Source organism: Callithrix jacchus, chromosome 12, assembly GCF_049354715.1.
Source record: "Callithrix jacchus isolate 240 chromosome 12, calJac240_pri, whole genome shotgun sequence".
NCBI classification, from domain to species: domain Eukaryota; kingdom Metazoa; phylum Chordata; class Mammalia; order Primates; family Cebidae; genus Callithrix; species Callithrix jacchus.
This window is the reverse complement of record NC_133513.1, coordinates 13,060,854-13,082,430: the sequence shown is the minus strand read 5'-3', so window position 1 is coordinate 13,082,430 and position 21,577 is coordinate 13,060,854. Positions and strand designations below refer to the sequence as shown.

The window sequence follows — 21,577 nt, the reverse complement described above, 5'->3', positions numbered from 1 at the left end:
CCCAGCTACTCGGGAGGCCGAGGCAGGAGAATGACCTGAACCCAGGAGGCGGAGGTAGCGGTGAGCCAAGATCGCGCCATTGCACCCCAGCCTGGGTAACAAGAGCGAAACTCCGTCTCAAAAAAAAAAAAATTAAATAAAAATAAAATAAAATAAAAACTCAGAAACAAAAATCCAAAATAATCCTATTTAAAAATGGGCAAAAGCCACGGGGCGCCTAGACCCATGCCTGCTGCCCGGGCCGCCTGGACTCAGCCTCGCCGGGCGTCACCAGAGGCCTGGACCCCCAGGGTTCTTCGCGCTCGCGCCTCTCGTCCAACTCGTGACCCTCGCCAACCGCCCTGCGGGCTCAGGGGGGCCGGGAGCGGGGCGGTCATCCTGACCAAAGCCTTGACATCCTGCGGCCCAGGCCGCCAGCCCGCCCAGAAGCCATAGACGAGAAGTAGGTAGCCATAGTCCGACTGAACCGCTGGGCCAGCGGGGCAGCCCCCTCCGAGCCCCAGCCGTCCCGTTCATCGCGCTGATCCCCATCGCCCCTGGCCCACAGGCGGCCTCAGGTGAGAGGGGGCTCCCTTCGCCTCGGTGCCTCAGTTCCCCAGGCTGTAAAACAGAGACTGGGCTGCCCAGTGGCCGAGAGGAGCTGGCTGTGTAGCCGCGTCTAACCCCCGCCCTCTAGGTGGCCGGAGGTCCGAGGACGGTTTTCTTTTCTTTTTTTTTTTTGAGACTGGGTTTCGCTCTTGTTACCCAGGCTGGAGTGCAATGGCACAATCTCGGCTCACCGCAACCTCCGCCTCCTGGGTTCAAGCAATTCTCCTACCTCAGCCTCCTGAGTAGCTGGGATTACAGGCACGCGCCACCATGCCCAGCTAATTTTTTATATTTTTAGTAGAGACGGGGTTTCGCCATGTTGACCAGGATGGTCTCGATCTCTTGACCTCGTGATCTACCCGCCTCGGCCTCCCAAAGTGCTGGGATTACAGGCTTGAGCCACCGCGCCCGGCCGAGGACGGTTTTCTAGGAACAACACTTGGCCCGCCGCTCCCAGCTGTCCCCATCGCACTCACGCAATTACCGGCCCAGCCCCCATCCACGCCCGACCCATGGTGACCTCCGGGAGCAGCACCCTGGCTCCCTCCAGCACTGGCACCCAGGGGCGGGCTGATCTGGCTGCACAGGGCGAGGCTGGGATCTCGCTGCCCTGTTGAATGGACTGACCAATCAAGGCAGCAATGCCCCCACCGTGGCCCCCATGCCCCACTAACCCCCACACCCCATTCCGTGCAATAAAGGACAGCATTGCTCCCCCATCCCCCACAAATAATGGGCAAAAGATCTCAATAGGTATTTCCAAAGGAAGACATACAAATGGCCAACAGGTATATGCAAACATTTAACCTCACTAATCATCACAGAATCTGTCCAATTTCTCTCTCTGTTGCTGCAGTGTAATCTTTGCATTGAATTCACATTGCAGACTGGGCGTGGTGGCTCACACCTTAATCCAAGCACTTTGGAGGCCAAGGTGGGCGGATCACCTGAGGTCGGGAGTTCAAGACCAGCCTGACCAACATGGTGAAACCCCGTCTTTATTAAAAAAAAAAAAAAAAAAAAAAATCATTAAAAAAAGAATTCACATTGCAAAAATACAACAGCTGTTAGAAACGAGGGCTACAGAGGGTATTTCCTGAGTTGTAAGAGTTGCTAGAATAATAAGATTCAGGATTCTAGCAGCATAAAAATATGTTTATGGGCCTCACTCAAGAAGTTTTTTTGTTGCCTTTTTTTTTTAAGAGGGAGTTTTACTCTTGTTGCCCAGGCTGGAGTGCAATGGTGATCTTGGCTCACTGCAACCTCTGCCTCCTGGGTTCAAGAGAGCCTCCTGTCTTAGCACTTGTGTAGCTGGGATTACAGGTGTGGGCCACCATGCCCAGCTAAGTTTTTGGTATTTTTAATAGAATTTTTTTTTGCCACGCTAGCCAGGCTGGTCTCTAACTACTGACCTCAGGTGATCTGCTCACTTCAGATTCCCAAAGTGCTGGAACTACACTGGAATTGAGACTAGTCTGGGAAACAAAGGGAGAATCTGTCTGTACAAAAAATAAAATAAAAAGTTAGTTGGGAATTACAGGCCTGAGCCACCATGCCCAGACTTCTTTTAATTTTCTTCCTGAAATCCCAAGAAACTATAGTGCACTGTTGCCAGCGTGGGGTGAGGAAGATAGGTAGGGAAAAGAGAGTTCTAAATAAAGCCTCAGGCCGGGTGTGGTGGCTCATGCCTATAATCCCAGCATTTTGGGAGACTGAGGCGGGTGGATCACCTGAGATGAGAAGTTTGAGACCAGTCTGGCCAACATGGTGAAAGTCCTTCTCTACTAAAAATACAAAATTTAGCTATGCCTCGTGGCAGGTGCCTGTGGTCCCAGCTACTTGTGAGGCTGAGGCAGGAAAATCACTTGAACCTGGCAGGTGGAGGTTGCAGTGAGCCAAGATGCACTTTAACCTGCGTGACACAGTGAGGCTCTGTCTCACAAAACAAACAAACAAACAAAAAGGAAAAGAATAAAATAAGGTTTCAAAGGCCAGCTAGACCAGCAGTGTTCCTCAAACTTTCACATTCACAAAAAATCACCTGGGGGAATCTTGTTAAGATGCGGTGGATTCTAATTCAGTCTGTGATTCAGTATTTCTTTTTTTTTAATGGAGTTTCGCTTGATCTTGGCTCACTGCAACCTCCCTCCCAGGTTCAAGGGATTCTCCTGTGTCAGCCTCTTAAGTAGCTGGCATTACAGAGGCCTACCACCATGCCCAGCTACTTTTTCTATTTCTAGTAGAGACAGGGTTTCACCATATTGGCCAGGATAGTCTTGAACTCCTGACCACAGGTGATCTGCCTGCCTCGGCCTCCCAAAGTGCTGGGATTACAGGTGCCAGCCACCACTCCTGGCCATGATTCAGTATTTCTAACAAGCTCCCTAGTGATTCCAGTGCTGCTGGTCTTTAGACCATACTTTTGTAAGCAAGAATACTTAAAGCTAAAAAGGAATGTGGTTTTTTTGTTTGTTTTTTGAGACAGGGTCTCACTCTGTTACCCAGTCCGAAGTGTAGTGGTGCAATCTTGGCTCACTTCAAGCAATTCTCCAGCCTCAGCCCCCCGAGTAGCTGGAATTACAGGTGTGCACCACCAGGCTCAGCTAATTTTGTAATTTTAGTAGAGCCAAGGGTTTTACCATGTTGACCAGACTGGTCTCCAACTCCTGACCTAAAGTGTTGGGACTGGGATTACAGGTGTGAGCCACCTCACCCAGCCTCTCTCTTTCTCTCTCTTTTTTTTTTGAGATGGAGTTTGCTCTTGTTGCCCAGGCTGGGCTCAGCTCACCGCAATCTCCACCTCTTGGGTTCAAGCGATTCTCCTGCCTCAGCCTCCCAAGTACCTGAAATTACAGGCATGCACCACCACGCCCAGCTAATTTTTTGTATTTTTGATAGAGACAGGGTTTCTCCATGTTGGCCAGGTTGGTCTCGAACTCCTGACCTCCTGATCCGCCCACATCAACCTCCCAAAATGCTGAGATTACAGGCATGAGCCACCGCACCTGGCCTATTTTATTTTTATTTTTACTTATTTATTAAGATGGAGTTTCACTCTTGTTGCTGTTGTTACCCAGGCTGGGGTGCAATGGTGAGATCTCGGCTCACTGCAACCTCCGCCCCCGGGTTCAAGAGATTCTCCTAACTCAGCCTCCTGAGTAGCTGGGAATTACTGGCACATGTCACCACGCCCAGCTAATTTTCTTTTATTCTTAGTAGAGACGGGGTTTCACCATGTTAGCCAGGATGGTCCCGATCTCCTGACCTCATGACCTGCCCACCTCCTGCCTCCCTAAGTAGCTGGGATTACAGGATGAGCCACCACGCCAGGCCACACTTCGTTTTTAATTCCATTTTCACTTACCTGGTATTACCTTAGGACAAAACCACCTTCAAGAAATCAGCTAGATACCTACAAGAAAAGAATCACACTTCTCTGAGGAAACTTTAAAAGGCAATGGGTACCAACTTCATTAGATAATGACAGTAGCCTAGATTCTCGAGGTTACCATTTTTACACCATAAATTCGTTTTTTTTCTTAATTCAATCAATAGGCTGTGCCCAGTTGCTCACACCTCTAATCTCAGCATTTTGGGAGGCCAAAGGGGGTGGATTGCCTGAGGTCAGGAATTCAAGACCAGCCTGGCCAACATCGTGAAACATCACCTCTACTAAAAATACAAAAATTAGCCAGGCATGGTGGTGCCCACTTGTAATCCCAGCGACTCGGGAGGCTGAGACAGGAGAATCACTTTAACCTGAGAGGCAGAGTTTGCAGTGAGCCTCGATCACGCCATTGCAATTCAGGCTGGGCTGCAGACCGAGACCCTGATTTTTGTCGTTGTTTTGTTCTTGGGACAGGGTCTCGGTCCTGAAATCCAAAACAACGACAAAAATCAGTGAGGCTCCAAGTTGTGTGAATCTGGCTGCAGCAATAGAGGTCAACTTCGGTGTCCCACCAGCATTATCTGCACAGCTGAGTTTGACTGACTTTTAAAAAATAAAACTAAAAATAGAATCATCTGGGGAGTTTAAAGACCTCTGATGCCAGGCCCCATTCCAGACCAACTCATTGAGAATGGCTGGGAGTGAAACCCATGCATAGGTATTTTTAAAAATTCTCTGGCCGGGCACGATGGCTCATGCCTGTAATCCCAGCACTTTGGGAGGCCAAAGTAGGAGGATTGCCTGAGGCCAAGAGTTTGAGACCAGCCTGGGAACACGGTGAAACCCTGTCTCTACAAAAAAGTACAAACACTATTCAGGCAGTGATTGCACCACTGCAGTCCAGCCTGGGCGACAGAGCAAGACCCTGTCTCAAAGGAAAAATAAAAACGTCACCAAAATGCAGATACTTTCGAGAGTTCATGCTAGAGTGGGTAACTCTCTGGGCATCGTATATCAGGCATAAGTGAATCCGTATTATGGTAACACTGCTTTTCACACAGGAGCTCCGAAGCCTTCCCCTGCTGCTACTTTGGTCGTCATGTTGAACTTCAATGCTAGTTGCTGGTACAGTAGCATGTGAACAGCTCTCACGGCTTTTGAAAAGTTGAGATATAATTCATACACCTTACAATCTTTCCATTAAAGATGTTTTGAGAGATAGGATCTTGCTCTTTTGCCCAGGCTAGAGTGCAGTGGTGCAATCATGTCTCAGTGTAGCCTCAAACTCCTAAGCTCAAGCAATCCTCCTGCCTCAGCCTCCTGAATAGCTAGGACTATATATACCACTAGGTGGTGTATATACCACCATGCCTGGATAATTAAAAGAAAAAAATTGTAGAGATGGGGTGTCCCTGTGTTACCCAGGCTGGTCTGGAACTCCTGGCCTCAAGCAGTCCTCCTGTGTCAACCTCCCAAAGTGCTGGGATTACAAGCATGGGCCACCAGGCCTGGCCAATTTAAGATTTTTATTTTATTTTATTTTTTCAAGTTAATACTTTTGAAAAGTATTATTGGGTATAAGTATCCTCCCATAATTTCTTTTTTCAGATGGATTCTCACTCAGCCACCTAGGCTGGCATGTAGTGGCACAATCTCGGCTCACTGCAACCACTGTCTGCCGGGTTCAAGCGATTCTCTCACCGCAGCTTCCTGAGGAGCTAGGATTACAGGTACCCACCATCATGCCTGGGTAATTCTGTATTTCAGTAGAAACCAGGTTTCACCATGTTGGCCAAGCTGGTCTTGAACTCCTGACTTCAGGTGATTTGCCTGACTCGGCCTCCCAAAGTGCTGGGATTACAGGCATGAGCCATTGTGCCTGGCCCTGAATTTTTTTTATTGCCTATATAGACATTTCTAATGAAAAAAAGATAGGATCTTTACCTGCTATAGCAGAGTCCATTTTTAAAAACTTTGTATTAAGGGAATTGGAAGTTGGTTGGTTAATTCAAATGGCTTCCCACTAATAATCCACCGGACATAGCAGTCAATAGGCTGTTAGAATCACTCATATATACAAATAGATATAGATATAGATATACATATACATATATATATATATATATATTTAAGATGGAGTCTCACTCTGTTGCCCAGGCTAGAGTACAGTAGCGAGATCTCAGCTCACCACACCTCTGCCTCCCAGGTTCAAGCAATTCTCCTGCCTCAGCCTTCTGAGTAGCTGGTATTACAGGCATGTGCCAACACACCTGGCTAATTTTTGTAATTTTAGTTGAGACAGGATTCACCATGTTGGTCAGGCTGGTTTCAAACTCCTGACCTCGTGATCTGTCCGCCTCAGCCTCCCAAAGTGCTGAGATTACAGGAGTGAGCCACCGCACCTGGCCCATTCATATGTTTTAAAGGGAATTGGAAGTAAATGTTGGTTAGGTTAGTCTCAGTTAAGAGAACTGCTCCTGCACTTGGGCTTTTTTAAAGAAGATGAATTTCCTCATCTCATTACATAATAGCATCTACTGAACACTTGCCACGTGACAAGCATTGTCTTAAGTGCTTTGCATGCATTAATTCTTTTAATCATCAACAACCCTATGAATGACTACCATTAGTATCTCTGTTTTATAGATGAGGAAACTGAGATGTACAGGGAGGAAAATTAAATTGTTCACAGTTATGCACACTGTGAGTGGCAGAGTTTGAATTCAAACCCAGTCTGGTTGGTAGAACCCATTCTTAAGCATGGTACACTATGGACTTATCAGTTTAAATTGCTTTATAGGATGTGATTATAGGAATGTGTCAAGTCATAGTTGATTTTATTTTGTGTTGTTCTATCGTCTATTTATTTAGAGACAGAGTATTGCTCTGTCACCCAGCTGGAGTGCAGTGGCATGATCTTAGCTCACTACAACCTCTACATCTTGGGCTCAAGCGATTCTCATGCCTCAGCCTGCCAAGTAACGGGGCAGGTGTGCACAACCATGCCCAGATAATTTTCTAGTTATAGCAGCACTGGGGTTTCACCATGTTGGCCAGGCTGGCCTCGAATTCCTCTGCTCAAGTGATCCACCCGCCTCAGCCTCCCCAAGTGCTGGGATTACAGGCTTGAGCCACTGCACCCGGCCTCATGTCATACTTTATTAATCACTTGTTCTAAGAAAATAATTGGCCAGGCCTGGTGGCTTATGCCTGTAATTCCAGCACTTTCGGAGGCCTAGGTGGGTGGATCACCTGAGATCAGAAATTTGAGACCAACCTGGTGGGCATGACGAAACCCCGTCTCTACTAAAAATACCAAAAAATTAGCCGGGTGTGGTGGCACACACCTGTAATTACAGCTACTTGGGAGGCTGAGGCAGGAGAATTGCTTGAACCCTGGAGATGGAGGTTGCAGTGAGCCAATATGGCACCACTGCATTCCAGCCTGGGTGACAGAGCAAGACTTCGTCTCAATTAAAAAAAAAAAATGGCCGGGCGTGGTGGCTCATGACTGTAATCGCAGCACTTTGAGAGGCCGAGGCAGGCGGATCACCTGAGGTCAAGAGTTCAAGACCAGCCTGGCCAAAATGGTGAAACCCTGTGTTTATTTTAAAAAAATTAAAAATTAAAAAAAAATAAGAAAAGAAAAAAATTTCGTTACACTTTCTCTGTTATAACTATTCCCTTTGTATAGAAATCTCTCCATAGTAATGGTACACACCTGTAATCCCAGCACTTTGAGAGGCCAAGGCAGGAGGATTGCTGGAGGCCAAAATTTTGAGACTAGCCTGGTCATCAAAGCAAGAACCCATCTCTACGAAAAATAAAATAAAAAATTAGTTGGGTATGGTGGTGCCTAGGTATAGTCCAAGCTATTCAGGAGGCTGAGATCAGAGGATCACTTGAGTCCAGCAGTTCGAGACTGCACTGAGCTATGATTGAGCCACTGCCCTCCAGCTTGGGTGACAGGGTGAGACCCTGTCTCAAAAACAAACAAAATTCAAGGTCTGGGTGAGAATGAAAACATCCCTGTATGCCTCCCTGACCTCAGCGTGCGCGCGCACACGCGCGCGCGCGCGCACACACACACACACACACACACACACACACACACACACGTGCTAACTGTCCTTTCTTCCTGCCTATGGGTTTCCTGCCTTCTCTGGGGAGGTGCTCAGCAGGACGTCTCTGCAGGTTCAGCGGGCTCATCCTAAGGCACTTGCTGCACACAGGCCCACAGGGGCAGGTGAGGGAGCCAGAGAGGGATCAGCTCTGCCTCAGAAAGGGCTGGGGAAACGGACAGGAAAACCTCACAGCTTTCTTCCTCCCTCCCCAGGGAAGACACAACAATGCTGGGAGCCCAGACATTGGGCTGGGGTGACTCCTGGGCTCAAGGGAGGAAGCACCCGGGGCCGGCCTTGGGCCCTCCCTGTCACTGTTCTATGTAGAGCTCCACCAGGAAAGGATGAGGCCTTGTGCTGGTGGGAGGAGGAGCAACAAAGGGTCAAAGACAGACCTGGTTCTAGAACAGAGCTCTGCTCAGGCAGGAGGGAGGGAAGGTGAGACCTGGAAAGACATAGTCTGGGGTGGAGATGGTTCAACTCTGAGAACAGAGCAGAGAAAGGAAACTGGTCCCCAGAAAGCAAGCAGCCTCTGTGTGGAGAACTGCCCTTCTCCTCACTGCTTACACAGGGTTCCACCTCCTGGACCCTGCAGAGGGAGACCCGGTGATCCCAGAAGACTATAGGGAAATCACCCTGATTCCTGGCCTCGTGCAGAAGCCTATCGCTAGCTTTGCTGATTTTATATAAGGATGAAAATGATGATAATTTTTTTTTTCTGAGACAAGAGTCTCTCTCTTTCTCCCAGGCTGGAGTGCCATGGCAGCAATCTCTGCTCATTGCTATCACATCAATAGGACGTGAATGTAACAACGTGCCAAGCCATAGTTTATTTTATTTTGTGTTGTTCTATCGTCTGTTTATTTAGAGACAGAGTATTGCTCTGTCACCCAGGCTGGAGTGCAGTGGCATGATCTTGGCTCACTACAACCTCTATGTCTCAGGGTCAAGTTCAGGTGAGCCTCCTGCCTCAGCCTCCTGAGTAGCTAGGATTGCAGGCACCCACCACTACGGCTTGCTAATTTTGTATTTTTAGTAGAGACAGGGTTTTGCTATGTTGCCCGGGCTGGTCTCGAACTTCCGACTTCAAGTGATCCGCCTACCTTGGTCTCCCAAAGTCTGGGATTATAGTTGTGAGCCACCACGTGCTGGCCTGTTATTGTTATTTTTATATAGGACACTTCACACATTTTTGTGGCAACTTGCACAGGGGCAAGCTAATCTTCTCTGTATTGTGCCAGTTTTAGCATTTACGCGCTGCCAAAGGGAGCACAGTGAGCTTTGCTGATTTTGAGCAGCACTTCCTGTCAGACAATGGAAATTGGACTGGAGGAAGCACCCAGCTCAACCAGCACCCCTCCTGCAGTCATGCTGTGCTCAAGGTCAAGGTGAGGCCATGGACAGGGTTGAGGACCTGGGAGAGCCCTGGAGCCTGAGCCAAGCTCAAGACCTTTGCTCTTACTCCCAGGTGGACCAGCAGGAATGACTGGCCCCATCTTGCCAGTGGGAGGAAAACCTCTACCTGACTGGCTAGGCTGATGCAGAGGAAGCCAACACATAGGCATCAAGGGCCTTGGGCTAAAGACAGTGGAGCCACCTCCATCTCCCGCTTTGTGCTGGGCAAGGCAGTGGATGTGCTGAGCCAGGGACTTCCCACTGTGTCTCCCCAGGAAAACAAGCTCACTTGTCTGTTGCAAGTCAGCCCACCCGTGTCAGGGCAAATTGGCTGCTGGAGAAGGATGCTCTGAAGCCTACTTGGGGTGGGGCGTGGGGAAGAGCAGTTCACGCCCAGGCAGGCTGGACCTTTTTTTTTCTTTTTTTTGAGCTGGTGTCTTGCTCTGTTGCCCAGGCTAGAGTGCAGCAGCAACACGATGTTGGCTCACTGCAACCTCCACCTCCCTGGTTCAAGTGATTCTCCTGCCTCAGCCTCCTGAGTAGCAGGGACTACAGGTGTGTGCCATCACGCCAGGCTAATTTTTTGTATGTTTAGTAGAGACAGGGTTTCACCATGTTAGCAGGATGGTCTCAATCTCCTAACCTCGTGATCTGCCCACCTTGGTCTCCCAAAGTGTTGAAATAATAGGTGTGAGCCACTGCACCCAGCCAACTTTTCTTTGAGACAGATTATAGAAATGTGCTATGTCAGTTTATCTTTTTAAAATTAATCATTTTATTTTAGACTGAATCTTGCTCTGTCACCCAGCCTGGAGTGCTGTGGCAGTCTCAGCTCACTGCCACCTCTCCCTGTGAAATTCAAGGGATTCTCCTGGCATTACAGGCACCCACCACCATGCCTGGCTTTTTTTTTTTTTTTTTTTTTTTTGGTATTTTTAGGAGAGATGGGGTTTCATGACATAGGCCAAGCTGATCTCGAATTCCTGACCTCAAGTGATTCGCCTGCTCAGGCCTCCCAAAATCCTGGGATACAGGTGTGAGACACAGCGCCTGGCCTTTTCTCTTCCTTTTGAGGCAGGGTGTTGCTCTACCACCCAGGTTGGAGTGCAGTGGTGCAAATCATGGATCACCAAGGCTTCGATCTCCCTGGGTCAAGTGATCCTCCCAAGTAACTGGGATTACAGATGTACACACCACATCCAGGTAACTTTTGTATTTTTTGTAGAGATGGGTTTCACCATGTTGCCCAGGCTGGTCTTGAACTCCTAGGCTTAAGTGATTCACCTGCTTCCGCCTTCTAAACTGCTGGGATTACAAGTGTGAGCCACCATGTTCAGCCAGGCAGCGCTTCTGACTCACCCACTGCCTGATCCCCACCTCGGGACTGCCTGGGTGTCTCAGCCCACAGCATCTTCATTGTCAACATTTCCCCAAGAGACATTTCTATCTAGATACAGTCTCTGTGCTCAACTTTGCTGCCAGGGCCAAGAGGTGATCAACCAGCCTTTCCCCGATGAGAGCCACAGCTTCACAGTGAGTGCTGGGAGGCAGGAGTGGGAAGGCTGGATCTGGAAATTAGAAATTTTATTTTGAGACAGAGTTTCGATCTTGTTGCCCAGGCTGGAGAGCAATGGTGTGATCTTGGCTTACCACAACCTCTGCCTCCTGGCTTTCAGTGATTCTCTTGCCTACCCTCTTAAGCACCTAGGATTACAGGCATGCACCACCACGTCCAGCTAATTTTGTATTTTTAGTAGACATGGGGTTTCACCATATTGGTCAGGGTGGTCTTGAACTCCCAATTTCAGGTGATCTGCCCACTTCAGTCTTCCCAAGTCCTGGGATTACAGGCATGAGCCATCACGTCCGGTAAAATTAGGAATTTTACTGAAGCTACTAAGCTTAAGCACAGAAGCTGACCACCTCACTTCACTCTCTCTGTACCATTCCCTCCAATCTTCCAGTCTTGGCACCTGTTGAGCTATCTCAGAAAGAATGGCTAGGCCCATCAGAGGCAAACAGGACCTGAGGCCTTGAGGAAGAGAAGATCAGGAGCTCTGAGCCCACAGCAGCCAGCCTCTGCCTCCCAGAAACTCAGGTGAGGATGGGGGCAGTGGCTCATGCCTGTAATCCCAGCACTTTGGGAGGCCAAGGCAGGCGGATCACCAGGTAAAAGATCGAGACCAGACTGGTCAACATAGTGAAACCCAGACTCTACTAAAAATACAAAAATTAGCTAGGCATGGTTGTGGGTACCTCTAATACCAGCTACTCAGGAGCTGAGGGAGAAGAATCACTTGAACATTGGAGGCGGAGGTTGCCGTGAGCTGAGATGGTGCCATTGCACTCCATTCTGGGTAACAGAGTGAGACCCTGTCTCAAAAAGGAAGGAAGGGAAAAATGGAAGGAAGGAAGAAAGGAAGGAAGGAAGGAAGGGAGGGAGGGAGGGAAGCAAAGGAAGGAAGGAAGGAAGGAAGGAAGGAAGGAAGGAAGGAAGGAAGGAAGGAAGGAAGGAAGTAAGTAAGTCAGGTGATCAGTGGGGTTTCTGCTGTGTCTGCCTTAGTTGTGGAGCAGCAATGGGTTTAGCCAGTTGGATCTTTGAGCAGAAATAGCTGTGAACTTGTTCCTCTCCCACTGAATTCTGAAATCCCACATTGTTGAATTTGCTGACATGTTAAAGTTTTACCTGTGTTCTGTTTCCACTCCAGCCCAAATAAAACCTCTAAACTGTTTAAGTCCTAGCTGGGCACAGCAGCTCACACCTATAATCCCAGCACTTTGAAAGGCCAAGGTGGGCAGATCACCTGAGGTCAGGACTTTGAGACCAGCCTGGACAACATGGTGAAACCTTGTCTCTACCAAAAATACAAAAATTAGCCCCGTGTGGTGGCACATGTAGTCCTGGCTACTCAAAAGGCTGAGGCAGGAGAACTGATTACCTGGGAGGTGGAGGTTGCAGTGAGCCAAGATCACACTGCTGTACTCCAGCTTAGGTGACAGAGCAAGACTCCATCTCATAAATAAATAAATTCATTAAATAAATAAACGGTATAAGTCCTAAGACTACTGAACAGAAATGACCAAAAGTTAGAGCACACCCTGCCCTGGGAGGCTCCCTGGGGGAGATCTGGGCTCCCTTAAATCCTCTAGAGGAAGCAGGACCCTGCTGACACCTTGATTTCAGACTTCTGGCTTCCAGAGCTGTGAGGAAATCAATTGCCACTGAGTTTGTAACCTGTTACTTGCAACCTCAGGAAACTGACAGGCTGGGTGACCCTGGGCAAAACCCCTTCCCTCTCCTTGTCTCTGTGTCTTTACCTCTGTGCCCACCATGCAGCTTTTGGGTCCCCTGCTCACTGGCGCCTGACACCATCTGGGCAGGGACCCCTGAGGACATGTAGAGAGTGTGGTGGACCGAGGGCCTCCTGGAACTGCACTGGGCAGGCCCCAGCAGGCTTATGTCTGGAGCTGCCTCCCTCGACAGATGCACTAAGCTGGGATCAAGAGGCGTGGGCTTCAGTGCAGACCCCAGTGACCTTGGACAAGACACTGTTGCCCCCTGCAACCCTCTCACCTGCTAGGTTTGCTGGGAGGGTTCACAGGGTTCTATAATCATGGCAGGGTCTCAGTCTGTTATGGATGTCAGGATGTCATTGTCATTCTTGTTTTTAATTTATTTTTTATTATTTATTTATTTATTTTTTAGACAGAAGCTCTCTATTGCCCAGGCTGGAGTGCAGTGGTGAGATCTCGGTGCACTGCAACCTCTGCCTCCTGGGTTCCAGCAATTTTCCTGCCTCAGCCTCCTGAGGAGAAGAGAGAAGGAAAAAAGGAAGGAAGGACAGAAGGAAGGAAGGAAGGAAACAGAGAAAAGAAAGAAAGAAAGAAAGAAAGAAAGAAAGAAAGAAAGAAAGAAAGAGAAACAAGGAAAGAAGAAAGACCAAAAGAAAGATAAGAAACAAAAAAGACAGACAGACAGAAAGAGAGCTCAAGCCCAAGCAGCCGGAGGGGACCATGGCCAACTGTGAGCATACCTTCATTGCCGTCAATTCACTTGGGGTCCAGTGGGGTCTTGTGGGAGAGATTATCAAGTGTTTTGAGCAGAAGGGATTCTGCCTTGTTGGTCTGAAATTCATGCAAGCTTCTGAAGACCTTCTCAAGGAACACTACATCGACCTGAAGGACCATCCATTCTTGCCGGCCTGGTGAAATACATGCACTCAGGGCTGGTAGTTGCCATGGTCTGGGAGGGGCTGAACGTGGTGAAGACAGGCCGAGTCAGGCTCGGGGAGACCAACCCTGCAGACTCCAAGCCTGGGACCCTCCGTGGAGACTTCCACATGCAAGTTGGCAGGAACATTATACAGGGCAGCGATTCTGTGGAGAGTGCGGAGGAGATCAGCTTGTGGTTTCACCCTGAGGAACTGGTAGATTATAAGAGCTGTGCTCAGAACTGGATGTATGAAGGACCAGACAGCAGAGCACAATGCTTTTCACATTCATTTCCCCTCCTTCCCACGGGCAGAGGACCAGGCTGTGGAAAATCTAGTTATTTACAAGAGTTTCTTCATAATTTGGAGGGAAACTCTTGGAGCTGTGAGTGCTCCCTATACAGTGTTACCATCCCCTACCTCAGATTGAAATGCTTCCTCCCAACAGAGAATTCATGGGGGGTGGGGAGAGAAGGAAAGAAAGAAAAGGAAAGAAGAAAGAAAGAAGCCAAGGCTACGGGTGCCCACCACCACACCAGCTACTTTTTCTATTTTTAGTAGAGATGGGGTTTTGCCATGTTGGCCAGGCTGGTCTCAAACTCCTAATCTCAGGTAATCCATTCACCTCAGCCTCCTGAAGTGCTGGAATTTCAGGCATGAGCCACCGAAGGTGGCCTTTTTAATTGGGCATTATGGTAAAAAATGGTCTCTACAAAAAGTTAAAAAGTCTATAGTCTCAGCTACTTGGGAAGCTGAGGCAGGAGAACCACTTGAACCCGGGAGGCAAAGGCTGCAGTGAGCTAAAATCATGCCACTAAACTCCAGCCTGGTAGCAGAGTGAGACTTCATCTGAAAAACAAAAACAAAAACAAAAGAAGCCAAACGTGGTGGTGCGTGACTGTAGTCCCAGCTGCTGCTCTGGAGGCTGAGGTGGGAGGATCACCTGAACCCTGGAGACGGAGGTTGCACTGAGCCAGGATTGCACCACTGCACTCCAGCCTGGGTGATACAGTGAGACTCTATCCCTGCATAAAATAAAAAATCTTCCTTTATCTACAAGAGATACCTGCTGCCAAACTGTTGATGAGGAAATAATGCAACCGACTGTGAACTCTCAGAAACTTGAGAAAAGTGACCAGGATCTCAGCAAGTACCTCCTGTGACATTTCCTTCTATGCAATCAAAATCAGAAGAGATGAATTCCATTTACAAATCACTTTATACTGTTCAAACCAACACATCAAATGGTGCATTTGGAGGACTTGGTTGAGCTCCCAGAGGCCACGTGAGTAGAGGAGAGGGGCTGCAGTCACGGAGGACACTCAGGTGCAGACATCAGCTGACATAGCAGGTCAGCCAAGTGAAGGAGGTGGCTGATGTACAAGAAGAGACCCAGGTGGAGGAGGTGGCTGAAGGAAGAGAGGTCATGAGTAGAGATTAAGTAGCAGAAGAAACTCATGTCAAGATACTAGCTATGGGAACAGAGGTCACCAAACTAGAAACAGTGGCTAAGGTTCCAGAAGCCACTCATGTGAAGATGGGAGTTAAGGGATGAGAGGCCACTAAGGTAGAGAAGGTGGCTGAGGTTCCAGAAGCCACTCACGTGAAGATGAGAGATAAGGGAACAGAGGCCACTAAGGAAGAGAAGGTGGCTGAGGTTCCAGAAGCCACACATGTGAAGACAGGAGTTAAGGGATGAGAGGCCACTAAGGAAGAGAAAATGCCTGAGGTTCCAGAAGCCACACATGTGAAGATGAGAGATAAGGGAACAGAGGCCACTAAGGAAGAGAAGGTGGCTGAGGTTCCAGAAGCCACTTGTGAAGATGATAGCTTAGGGCACAGAGGCCACTAAGGTGGAGATGGTGGCTGAGGATCCAGAGGCCACTTGTGAAGATGACAGCTAAGGTAACAGTGGCCACTAAGGCAGAGAAGGTGGCTGAGGTTCCAGAAGCCACTCATGAAGATGATAGCTAAGGTATCAGAGGCCACTAAGGTACAGAAGGTGGTTGAGGTTTCAGAAGCCACTCGTGTGAAGATGATGGGTTAAAGAACAGAGGCCGCTAAGGCAGAGAAGGTGTCTGAGGTTCCAGAAGCCACTCATCTGAAGATGATAGCTAAGTTAACAGAGGCCACTAAGGTAGAGAAGGTGGCTGAGGTTCCAGAAGCCACTCGTGAAGATGACAGCTAAGGTAACAGAGCCCACTATGGTACAGAAGGTGGTTGAGGTGTTAGAAGCCACTCATTGAAGATGATAGCTAAGGTATCAGAGGCCACTATGGTAGAGAAGGTGGCTGAGGTTCCAGAAGCCACTCGTGAAGATGGTACCTAAGGTAACAGAGCCCACTAAGGTACAGAAGGTGGTTGAGGTTTCAGAAGCAACTCATGTGAAGATGATGGGTAAGGGAGCAGATGCCACTAAGGTAGAGAAGGTATCTGAGGTTCCAGAAGCCACTCATGTGAAGGTGATAACTAAGGGAACAGATGCCACTAAGGTGGCAAAAGTGGCCAAGGTTCTAGAAGCCACTCATGAAGATGATAGCTAAGTTAACAGAGGCCACTAAGGTAGAGAAGGTGGCTGAGGATCCAGAGGCCATTCGTGAAGATGATAGTTAAGGGAACAGTGGCCACTAAGGCAGAGAAGGTGGCTGAGGTTCCAGAAGCCACTTGTGAAGATGATAGCTAAGGTAACAGAGACCACTAAGGTGGAGTTGGTGGCTGAGGTTCCAGAAGCCACTTGTGAAGATGATAGCTAAGGGAACAGATGCCACTAAGGTGGAGATGGTGGCTGAGATTCCAGAAGCCACTCATGTGAAAATGATAGCTAAGGGAACATTGGCAACTGAGGTAGAGAATGTGGCTGAGGTGCCAGAAGACACTCGTGAAGATGACAGCTAAGGTTACAGATGCCACTAAGGTAGAGAAGGTGTCTGAGGTTCCAGAAGCCACTCATATGAAGATGATAGCTAAGTTGACAGAGGCCACTAAGGTAGAGAAGGTGGCTGAGATTCCAGAAGCCACTTGTGAAGATGATAGCTAAGGGAACAGATGCCACTAAGGTGGAGATGGTGGCTGAGGTTCCAGAAGCCACTTGTGAAGATGATAGCTAAGGGAACAGAGGCCACTAAGGTAGAGAAGGTGGCTGAGGTTCCAGAAACCACTCGTGAAAATGATAGCTAAGATAACAGAGCCCACTAAGGTACAGAAGGTGGTTGAGGTGTTAGAAGCCACTCATTGAAGATGATAGCTAAGGTATCAGAGGCCACTATGGTAGAGAAGGTGGCTGAGGTTCCAGAAGCCACTCGTGAAGATGGTACCTAAGGTAACAGAGCCCACTAAGGTACAGAAGGTGGTTGAGGTTTCAGAAGCAACTCATGTGAAGATGATGGGTAAGGGAACAGATGCCACTAAGGTAGAGAAGGTATCTGAGGTTCCAGAAGCCACTCATGTGAAGGTGATAACTAAGGGAACAAATGTCACTAAGGTGGCAAAAGTGGCCGCGGTTCTAGAAGCCACTCGTGAAGATGATAGCTAAGTTAACAGAGGCCACTAAGGTAGAGAAGGTGGCTGAGGTTCCAGAAGCCACTTGTGAAGATGATAGTTAAGGTAACAGTGGCCACTAAGGCAGAGAAGGTGGCTGAGGTTCCAGAAGCCACTTGTGAAGATGATAGCGTAGGGAACAGAGGCCACTTAGGTAGAGAAGGTGGCTGAGGTTCCAAAAGCCACTCATTGAAGATGATAGCTAAGGGAACAGAGGCCACTAAGGTGGAGATGGTGGCTGAGGTTCCAGATGCCACTTATGTGAAGGTGATGGCTAAGGGAACAGAGGCCACTAAGGTACAGAAGGTGGTTGAGGTTTCAGAAGCTACTCGTGTGAAGATGATGGGTAAGAAAACAGAGGCCACTAAGGTAGAGAAGGTGTCTGAGGTTCCAGACGCCACTCATGTGAAGGTGATGGCTAAGGGAACAGAGGCCACTAAGGTGGAGATGGTGGCTGTGGTTCCAGAAGCCACTTGTGAAGATGATAGCTAAGGGAACAGAGGCCACTTAGGTAGAGAAGGTGGCTGAGGTTCCAAAAGCTACTCATTGAAGATGATAGCTAAGGGAACAGAGGCCACTAAGGTGGAGATGGTGGCTGAGGGTTCAGAAGCCACTCATGAAGATGATAGCAAGGGGAATAAAGGCCACTAAATTGAGGAAGGAGACGGAAGTTGCAGAAGCCACTCGTGTGAAGATTATGGGTAAGAGAACAGAAGCCACTTAGGTAGAGAAGGTGGCTGAGGTTCCAGAAGCCACTCATTGAAGATGATAGCTAAGGAAACAGAGCCCACTAAGGTACAGAAGGTGGTTGAGGTTTCAGAAGCCACTTGTGTGAAGATGATGGGTAACAAAACAGAGGCCGCTAAGGTAGAGAAGGTGGCTGAGGTTCCAGAAGCCACTCATGAAGATGACAGCTAAGGGAACAGAGGCCACTAACTTGGGAAATGTTACTGAGGTTCCAGAAGCCACTCATGAAGATGATAGCTAAGGGAACAGAGGCCACTAACTTGGGAAATGTTACTGAGGTTCCAGAAGCCACTCATGAAGATGATAGCTAAGGGAACAGAGGCCACTAAGGTATAGAAGGTGGCTGAGGTTCCAGAAGCCACTCATGTGAAGATGACAGCAAGGGGAATAGAGGCCACTCAGATGATGAAGGTAACTGGAGATCCAGAAGCCACTCATGAAGATGATAGCTAAGGTATCAGAGGCCACTATGGTAGAGAAGGTGGCTGTGGTTCCAGAAGCCACTCATGTGAAGATGATAGCTAAGGTAACAGATGCCACTATGGTAGAGAAGGTGTCTGAGGTTCCAGAAGCCACTCATGTGAAGATGATAGCTAAGGTAACAGAAGTCACTATGGCAGAGAAGGTGGCTGAGGATCCAGAGGCCACTCGTGAAGATGACAGCTAAGGTAACAGTGGCCACTAAGGCAGAGAAGGTAGCTGAGGTTCCAGAAGCCACTTATGAAGATGATAGCTAAGGAAAAAGAGGCCACTAAGGTAGGGAAGGTGGCTGAGGTTCCAAAAGCCACTCATTGAATATGATAGCTAAGGGAACAGAGGCCACTAACTTGGGAAATATGCCTGAGGTTCCAGAAGCCACTCATGAAGTTGATAGCTAAGGTATCAGAGGCCACTATGGTAGAGAAGGTGTCTGAGGTTCCAGAAGCCACTCATGTGAAGGTGATGGCTAAGGAAACAGAGGCCACTAAGGTGGAGATGGTGGTTGAGGTTCCAGAAGCCACTCGTGAAGATGATAGTTAAGGCAACAGATGCCACTAAGGCAGAGAAGGTGGCTGAGGTTCCAAAAGCTACTCATTGAAGATGATGGCTAAGGGAATAGAGGCCACTAAGGTGGAGATGGTGGCTGAGGTTCCAGATGCCACTCATGTGAAGGTGATGGCTAAGGGAACAGAGGCCACTAAGGTACAGAAGGTGGTTGAGGTATTAGCAGCCACTCATGTGAAGGTGATAGCTAAGGGAACAGAGGCCACTAAGGTACAGAAGGTGGCTGAGGTTTCAGAAGCCACTCATGAAGATGATAGCAAGGGGAATAAAGGCCACTAAATTGAGGAAGGAGACTGAGGTTGCAGAAGCCACTCGTGTGAAGATTATGGGTAAGAGAACAGAAGCCACTTAGGTAGAGAAGGTGGCTGAGGTTCCAAAAGCCACTCATTGAAGATGATAGCTAAGGAAACAGAGGCCACTAACTTGGGAAATGTGACTGAGGTTCCAGAAGCCACTCATGAAGATGATAGCTAAGGTAATAGATTCCACTAAGGCAGAGAAGGTGGCTGAGGATACAGAGGCCACTCATGAAGATGACAGCTAAGGTAACAGTGGCCACTAAGGCAGAGAAGGTGGCTGAGGTTCCTGAAGCCACTTGTGAAGATGATAGGTTAGGGAACAGAGGCCACTTAGGTAGAGAAGGTGTCTGAGGTTCCTGAAGCCACTCATGTGAAGATGATAGCTAAGGGAACAGAGGCCACTAACTTGGGAAATGTGCTTGAGGTTCCAGAAGCCACTTATTGAAGATGATAGCTAAGGGAACAGAGGCCACTAACTTGGGAAATGTGCCTGAGATTCCAGAAGCCACTCATTGAAGATGATAGCTAAGGTATCAGAGGCCACTATGGTAGAAAAGGTGGCTGTGGTTCCAGAAGCCACTCGTGAAGATGGTACCTAAGGTAACAGAGCCCACTAAGGTACAGAAGGTGGTTGAGGTTTCAGAAGCCACTCGTGTGAAGATGATGGGTAAGGGAACAGAGGCCGCTAAGGTAGAGAAGGTGGCTGTGGTTCCAGAAGCCACTCATGAAGATGACAGCTAAGGGAACAGAGGCCACTAAGGTATAGAAGGTGGCTGAGGTTCCAGAAGCCACTCATGTGAAGATGACAGCAAGGGGAATAGAGGCCACTCAGATGATGAAGGTAACTGGTGATCCAGAAGCCACTCATGAAGATGATAGCTAAGGTAACAGAGGTCACTATGGCAGAGAAGGTGGCTGAGGATCCAGAGGCCACTCGTGAAGATGACAGCTAAGGTAACAGTGGCCACTAAGGCAGAGAAGGTGGCTGAGGTTCCAGAAGCCACTTGTGAAGATGATAGCTAAGGGAAAAGAGGCCACTTAGGTAGAGAAGGTGGCTGAGGTTCCAAAAGCCACTCATTGAATATGATAGCTAAGGGAACAGAGGCCTCTAACTTGGGAAATGTGCCTGAGGTTCCAGAAGCCACTCATGAAGATGATAGCTAAGGTATCAGAGGCCACTATGGTAGAGAAGGTGTCTGAGGTTCCAGAAGCCACTCATGTGAAGATGATAGCTAAGGGAACAGAGGCCACTATGGTAGAGAAGGTGGCTGCGGTTCCAGAAGTCACTCGTGTGAAGATGATAGCTAAGGGAATGGAAGCCACTAAGATAGAGAAGTAGGCTGAGGTTCAATAGGCCACTTAGTTGACAAGGCTGAGGTCCCAGAGGCCTCACAACTAGAGAAAGAAGATGAAGTGCCCCAGGACAGATACAGGGACATGGTAGATGGGACCCCCAGGGGAGACACCTGAACAAGGTGCATGGGGTTCTGCAGGATAGACAGCTGAATGAGTTTTATGGGGTCTCCCTGGACAGACAGCAGGATGAGGTGGTTGAAGTTCCTCAGGACAGACACATGAATGAGGTGGATGAGGCTGAAAAGGGCAGACACCTAAATAAGTTGTATTGGGTTCCCCCAGACAGCACGATGAGGTGGTTGAGGTACCTCAGAACAGATGGCTGGATGAGCTGGATGGGGTTCCACAGGACATAATCTGAATAAGTTGTATGGGGTCCCCCTGGACAGATGGCAGGATGAGTCGGTTGTAGTCCCCCACAACAGACACCTGGATGGGGTAGACAGGGTTCCACAGGACAGACACCTGATTAAGTTTTATGGGGTCCCCCTGGACAAACAGCAGGATGAGGTGGTTCAGGTACCTTAGCACAGAGAGCTGGATGAGGTTGATAAAGTAACACGAGAGATGTGGCTGAAGCAGGTGATGCAGGTTCCACAAACCGAACAGCTGAAAGAGGTAAAAGAGGCTCCACATGACTCTAATAGAGAATATGTATGAGATCGCAGAGGACACTCAGTTGGTGGAGGTGTCTGTGGTTTCAGATCACCAGCTGGAGAAGGCGGTGGAGGTGCCACCACTGACTCAAGGTGGGAGGGGGAGCTGGCCCATTTGCCTTGTAGGCTCATCTTTGCAGTTAAAAGTAACCAAGACGTCGGGGTGGCAAAGTCCACAGTCAGTGGAGGGGCCTGAGCTCCACCATTCACACGGGACCAGCCAAGAACCATCAGC

General features: G+C 48.7%; 1 protein-coding gene, 1 non-coding gene and 3 pseudogenes across 10 annotated transcripts in view; 1 reads left to right on the top strand and 4 right to left on the bottom strand.

The window, feature by feature from the left end:
- The window catches only part of LOC103796577 (uncharacterized), a 196,163-nt gene that overhangs the window by 30,955 nt on the left and 143,631 nt on the right, over window positions 1-21,577 (bottom strand). The gene's annotated exons all lie outside the window — the stretch shown is intronic.
- Window positions 1-21,577, bottom strand: part of LOC144576513 (ATP-binding cassette sub-family C member 6-like) — a 134,268-nt pseudogene that overhangs the window by 5,332 nt on the left and 107,359 nt on the right. The window contains exons 5-7 of the transcript XR_013524602.1: window positions 13,527-13,869; window positions 7,698-7,790; window positions 2,001-4,000 (exon numbers count right to left, since the gene is read on the bottom strand). The product of XR_013524602.1 is annotated as an ATP-binding cassette sub-family C member 6-like (transcript). The remainder of the gene's footprint in view (window positions 1-2,000; window positions 4,001-7,697; window positions 7,791-13,526; window positions 13,870-21,577) is intronic.
- Window positions 1-21,577, bottom strand: part of LOC128929239 (ATP-binding cassette sub-family C member 6-like) — a 32,748-nt pseudogene that overhangs the window by 5,332 nt on the left and 5,839 nt on the right. The window contains exons 4-7 of the transcript XR_013524603.1: window positions 20,995-21,295; window positions 13,527-13,869; window positions 3,953-4,000; window positions 2,001-2,087 (exon numbers count right to left, since the gene is read on the bottom strand). The product of XR_013524603.1 is annotated as an ATP-binding cassette sub-family C member 6-like (transcript). The remainder of the gene's footprint in view (window positions 1-2,000; window positions 2,088-3,952; window positions 4,001-13,526; window positions 13,870-20,994; window positions 21,296-21,577) is intronic.
- Window positions 323-15,029, top strand: LOC144578576 (nucleoside diphosphate kinase A pseudogene; annotated as a pseudogene). The gene is made up of 4 exons (XR_013524601.1): window positions 323-442; window positions 5,585-5,706; window positions 9,339-9,485; window positions 13,199-15,029. The product of XR_013524601.1 is annotated as a nucleoside diphosphate kinase A pseudogene (transcript).
- LOC144578824 (U6 spliceosomal RNA) lies at window positions 9,264-9,370 on the bottom strand. The gene has a single exon (XR_013525258.1). It is a non-coding gene; the product is annotated as a U6 spliceosomal RNA (small nuclear RNA).